General features: G+C 39.0%; 1 pseudogene; it reads left to right on the forward strand.

Annotated features, from left to right (window-relative positions):
* The first annotated feature begins 2429 nt into the window (after positions 1-2429).
* Positions 2430-2734, forward strand: LOC116859090 (annotated as a pseudogene).
* The last annotated feature ends 3914 nt before the right edge of the window (positions 2735-6648 follow it).

Genomic DNA, 6648 nt, shown 5'->3' on the forward strand with positions numbered 1-6648 from the left:
GACTGTCCCCGATGTGCGCATTGTGGGACAGAGAGTTATGGAGACTTCCAAGTGATTAAGAACATGTAAGAGATAGTATAGCAAATGAAAAAAAGCACTCATCTGGAAATAGGAAACTTGGGTCCTGGTCCAGGCTTGGCGTTAACTATGCGACCTGGCCAGGTCACCTAACTGCTCTGAAGTTCATCATCAGACAAGTGCGATGTTTCTAAATCTTAACATTTTTTCTGCTCCTATAATTCGATGAATCTCATTTCTGAAAATTCTCAAGGAACTGATTTTATATATTTTCAGAAATGTGTGTTTTTATCAAGACCCATAAAGCTTTTTTGTATGTGTATACTGTTTCCTCTTTTTCCTTTTTGACCACATTTTAACTACTCACCCAGACTACTCTTAATGGCTGGCCTCCTTTGGGTGCAATGAGCCGGGCCAGTATTCTTTTTTGTTTTGTATTTTCATACCTTCCCCTTTCCTGGAGAAGGCATATTGAGATCTTGATTCAATCCAAAGAAATGTTCCTGCCTTCAGAGTGAGCAGGCATGGGTAATTATGGATGAAACTTTTGTAAATAGTGTTCTTGGCATAAATATTAATTATACAGCTTTTTAATATATGACATAATAACTAAATGTATTCTTTCTAAGAGGATCATGTATTTTTTGCCAAGATAACTATAGAATAAGCATTTGCTGAGAAAATTTACCTTAAAATTTGGGGATAATTCAAGAAATGTCTGTACAAAATTGATTCATGGTCTTAGTTTTTATGATTAGTCCTTTCCATTCATGTGAAGTTCCTCATTTATCTGTCTTAGGGAAGCCCCAAGTAAATAGTTGGGACCCTATCCTTGTTTTATCCTACTTTTCCTATTAACTAATGGTTTAAGAAATGGGACACCTGGGTGGCTCAGTGGGTTAAGTGTCTGCCTTTGGCTCAGGTCGTGATCCCAGGGTCCTAGGATCGAATCCCTTGTTGGGTTCCTTGCTCAGTGGGGAGCCTGCTTCTCCCTCTACCTGCCACTCCCCCTGCTTGTGCGCTCTCTCTCTCTCTCTGACAAATAAAATCTTTAAAAAAAAAATATATATATATATATATAAAGCACTTTGATTTGTTGTTAATTAGTATTTATGGGATTCCACTAATTTAGTATGCATACCAGGTTCCTGTGAAGACCCATATTGGGCTGTGTTTGATTTGTTTCTTTGTTGTAAGTCAGTGTTTAACCCAATTATGCTATGTATCCATAAATGACATCATGATTAGACATAGTATGGTATAGTAGGAAATACACAGGTTTTTAGATAGACATCAGTTCCATTACGAACCATGCTGCAACCTTTGCAACCAGGCTGCTACAGTACACAACTTCAGAGGCTGTCATTCATATTTGTTGTGTTCCAGGGAACACCATTTTTATAGGACACAGTGTGAATAGTGCCCCTGTAATAATGCAATGATGGCCTTGCTCTCTGAACCTGTTTCCTCTTCTGTAAAATAAGCCTGAAAAATGGTCAGATAGGGTTCCTTAGAACCCCTTAAATGGTTAACATGAAGACAAAAGATGATTCAAGTGTGTCATCTCCCAAGTCATGGCAGAAAGGAGTTCATGGTTCTAGGCACAGCAAGGCTCCATTCTACACTGCTATCCTCCAGTTCAACCTTTAAATTGCTCTGCCATATAAGTTTGCCTGGATTATCATATCCTCCCCATTGGTCTTGCTTATGAGTCACTCCCTTCAGCTCATCCTCTACACAGGGGACAAACTACCTAAATTTCATATCTGAGCATGTCACAGCCTTAAACATTTATCTCCAACATGCCATTCTGTTTCAAGCTTCCATTCCTTTGCACATATGTTTACTATAGTACAATATTAAGATTATTTAATTTTCCTTACATTTTTTTAAGATTTTTTTTAATGTATTGATTTGACAGAGAGAGATCACAAGTAGACAGAGAGGCAGGCAGAGAGAGAGAGAGGGAAGCAGGTTTCCTGCTGAGCAGAGAGCCCGATGCGGGACTCGATCGCAGGACCCTGAGATCATGACCTGAGCCGAAGGCAGCGGCTTAACCCACTGAGCCACCCAGGTGCCCCTAATTTTCCTTACATTTAACCCCTCTAGATCGTGAGCACCTTGAGGGCAGGTGGGGTGTCATACATCTTTTATCCCCAACATTTAGCATAGTAACCAACATGTAGTCTACTCACGATCATAATAACTAATACATAATGAAAATTATTGGATACAGTTATCTCATTGAACTCAAACAGTCCAGTGAGACAGATACTGTATCCAACTTTTATTTTTATTTTTACTTATTTATTTTTTAAGTAAATTCTACACCCAACGTAGGGCTTGAACTCATGATCACAAGATCAAGAGTTGCATGCTCTGCTTTCTGTGCCAATAGCATGCTTGCAAATATGGTGAATGTTCCCAAAACCTGCCAGACTTTCTGCAAGAAGTGTGGCAAGCACCAACCCCACAAAGTGACAACAAGAAAGGCAAAGATTATGCCTAGGGAAAGCAGCGTTATATGACAGGAAGCAGAGTGGCTATGGTGGGCAGACTAAGCCAATTTTTCAGAAAAAGACTAAAACTACAAAGATTGTACTGGGGCTTGAATATTTTGAACCCAACTGCAGATCTAAGAATGCTGACCATTAAGAGATGCAAGCATTTTGAATTGGGAGGAGATAAGAGAAAGGGGCAAATGATCCAGTTCTAAGCTTCATATTTTATTATGAAGATGACAAAATCTTGAGGTTATGTTAAAAAAAAAAATAATAAAGTTGCATGCTCTGCCAAATAAGCCAGCCAGGCATCCCAGTCCTACTTTAAAGAGGAAGAATAAATGGTTTAGAAAAGGTGCCAAAAGTTATACAACTGATTGGTAGGAGAACAAGGATTCCAATCTAGACCTATCAAATTCTAGAGTCTACATACTAAACATCACCCCACACCATTTGACAAGTGTTCACTGAAATGGAAATTATGTGTATGTGGCCTACAGAGAGAGAACCTCATATATACTCAAATATCACTCAATATTAGCTTAAAGTCAAACCTATCTTAAGACTTAGTAATGAAGTAAGTTTGAAGCTTTCTTAAAGTAGGATTTGTAATTTTTGTTTATTCAGGAATTGACTTTTATAAACTTAATAATTAGATACATAACCTGGGACAGGATCTTTAGTTGGAAGTGTTTGGGCAAAAACTCCTGGGGTTACACAAGTTGATCTCCCTGACACTGGTGTTTCTTCTGAAAATTTTGCCACCTTTTAGCATACCTTGTCAAAAATATTCAGTAAACTTGAGCAAGGTGATGAATTTATTCTGCAGACACACTTTTTCTGTTTAAAAATCAAACAAAAGATAAAACAAGTCTGGGGTGCCTGGCTGGCTCAGGTGGAAGAGCATATGACTCTTAATCTCAGGGTCATGAGTTCGAGCCTCACATGTAGAGAGCATTTTAAAAAATAATAAGCTCAGTAGGTTAAGCATCCAACTCTTGATTTTAGCTCAGGTATGGTCTCAGGGGTGTGAGATTGAGCCCCATGTTGACTCCACCCTCAGCAAGGAGTCTGCTTCTCTCCCTCTGCTCCCTCTCCCTCTGCACCTTCCCCTGCTCATTCTCTCATTCTCTCTCTCTCTCTCTCTCTCTCTCTCAAACAAATCTTTTAAAATAAATAAACTTAAAAAAAAAAAAAAAAAAAAACAAGGGGTGCCTGGATGGCTCAGTAGGCTAAAGCCTCTGCCTTCAGCTCAGGTCATAATCCCAGGGTCCTGGAATCAAGCCCCCTGCATCGGGCTGTCTGCTCAGCAGGAAGCCTGCCTCCCCCTCTCTCTCTGCCTGCCTCTCTGCCTACTTGTGATCTCTGTCTGTCAAATAAATAAATAAAATCTTCAAAAAAAAAAAGTCTAATAAAAAAGAACTAATAAATTTGGCAAAGTTGCAGGACACAAAACCAACATCTAAAAATGAGTTGTATTTCTGATTTATTCATAACAATGAATAACCCAAAAAGGAAATTAAGAAAACAACTCCATTTATAACAGCATCAAATAGAATAAAATACTTAGAAACAAACTTAACCAAGGAGGCAAAAGACTTCTACACTCAGGGGCACCTGGGTGGCTCAGTTGGTTGAGACCCACTGAGCTCCCCACTGAGCAGGAAGTCTGTTTGAGATTTCTCTCCCTCTCCCTCTTCCCCTGCTCCCTCCCTCTCTCCAAAAATAAATAAATCTTGGGGAAAAAAAAAAAGACTTCTACACTGAAAACTATAAAACATGCTGAGAGAAATTAAGACATAATACAATGATATCCCATATTCCTGGGTTGGAACACCTAACATTTAAAGATGTAAATACAAAACAAAACAAAAAAAAAATCTGCATATTCAATGCAATCCCTGTCAAAACTCCAGCAAAATCTTTTGCAAAAATAGAAAAACCCATCCTGAAATTTATATAGAATCATAAGAGGTCCTAAATACTCAAAACAGTTGAAGTTGGAGGACTCGCTTTCTAATTTCAAAACTTACTACAAGGCTCCAATGTACTGGCATGAAGATAGGCACATAGACCAATGGAAGAGGATAGAGAGCCCAGATATAAACCCTCACATGTGTGGTCAATATTTTGACAAGGGTACAGAGACCATTCAATGCAGAAAGGATGGTCTTTTCAGCAAATGGTACTGGAAAACTGGATACCCACATGCAAAAGAATGAAAGTAGACCCTTACCTTATACAACAGACAAAAATTAACTCAAAATGGATCAAAGACCTAAACTAAGACTTAAACCGTGAAATTCTGAAAAGAAAACAGGAGAAAGCTTTATGACATTGAATCTAGCAATAATTGTTTGGATATGACATCAAAAGCACAGATAACAACAAAAAAAATTAGACTACATAAAAATTTTAAATTTTGTGCTTTAAAGGACATCAAGTGTGAAAAAGCAACCCACAGAATAGAAGAAAGGGTGCCTGGGTGGTTCAGTCTGTTAGGCATCTGCCTTTGGCTTAGGTCATGCTTTCAGGGTCTTGGGATGGAGCCCTGTGTAGGGCTACTTGCACAGTGGGGAGTCTGCTTCCCCCCTCCCTCCCTCCCTCCCCCTGGCTTGTGCTCTCTTGAGCTCACTCAAATGAAATAAAATCTTAAAAAAAAATAATAGGAGAAAATGTTTGCAAGTCATACATCTGCTAAGGAATTAATGTCCAGCTCAGGTCATGATCCCAGGGTCCTGGGATAGAGCCCCACATTGGGCTCTCTGCTCAGTGGAAAGCCTGTTTCTCCCTCTCCCACTCCCCTGCTTGTGTTCCCTCTGTCTCTCTCTGTCAAATAAATAAATAAAATCTTTTTTTGAAAAAGGGAGTTAATGTCCACAATATATAAATAACTACAACTCAATAACAAAAAACAAAAACAAAAACCACCTAATTCAAAAATGAGCAAAAGACTTGAATAGATGTTTTTCCAAAGGAGATACACAAATAGCCAGTAAGCACATGAGAAAATGTTCAACGCCACTAATCATCAGGGAAATGCAAGTTAAAACTATAATCAGCTACCACTTCACACCTATTGGAATGGTTATTTGGGGGAGGAAAAGTACTGGGGTGCCTGGGTGGCTCAGTTGGTTAAGTGTCTGACTTCTGCTCAGGTCATTTTCTCAGTGAGGTCCTGGGATCCAGGCCTCTGTTGGGCTCCCTGCTCAGCAGGGAGTCTGCTTGTCCTTCTCCCTCAGCCCCTCCCCCTGCTCATGCTGAATGTCTCAAACAAATAAATCATTTTTTTTTTAAGAAGTGTTGGCAATGAATCTTGGAACACTGAAAAAAAAAGAATTGGCAAGGATGTGGGGAAATTAGAACATTTGTCCATTTTTGCAGCCATTGAGGAAAACAGATTAGTGATTGCTCAAAAAATTAAACAGAGATCCATATGATCCAACAATTCTACCTCTAGGTATATACTCAAAAGCAGAGATGTTTGTACACCCATGTTCATTACAGCATTATTCGCAATATCCAAAAAGTAGAAACAACCCAAATGTCTGACAACAGATGAAGGAATCAACAAAAAGCATATACATATAATGGAATATCATTGAGCCTTAAAACAGAATGGAATTCTGATACATGCTAAAATAAGAAGGAACCTTGATAATCTCCTTAGTGAAGTAAGCCAGACACAAAAATACAAATATTATATGATCCTACTTATATGAGGTAACTTAGAATAGTCAAATGTATGGAGACCGAACAGTGGTTACTTAGTCTGGGATAATGAAAAAGTTCTGGAGATGGATAGTGGTAGTGGTTGCACAATATAAATGTACTTAATATTACTGAACCGTATACTCACAAATGGTTAAAGTGGTAAATTTTACATACAGTTTACCACAATAAGAAAAAAAGTGTCAGGCACCTTGGTGGCTCAGTTGGTTAAGCACCTGATGCTTGATTTTGACTCAGGTCATGATAGGGTTGTGGGATTGGTCCCCTTGTCTGGTTCTGTGCTGGACACAGAGCCTGCTTAGGATTCTCCCCCCTCCCCTGCCCTTTCTCCCCAACTCAAAAAAAGTGTCAGCACGCCTCTCGCTACCCTATGTTTAAGAGATTGGCCAACAATAGG

This window comes from Lontra canadensis, unplaced genomic scaffold (assembly GCF_010015895.1).
Source record: "Lontra canadensis isolate GAN:19392208 unplaced genomic scaffold, GSC_riverotter_1.0 scaffold148, whole genome shotgun sequence".
NCBI classification, from domain to species: Eukaryota; Metazoa; Chordata; class Mammalia; order Carnivora; family Mustelidae; genus Lontra; species Lontra canadensis.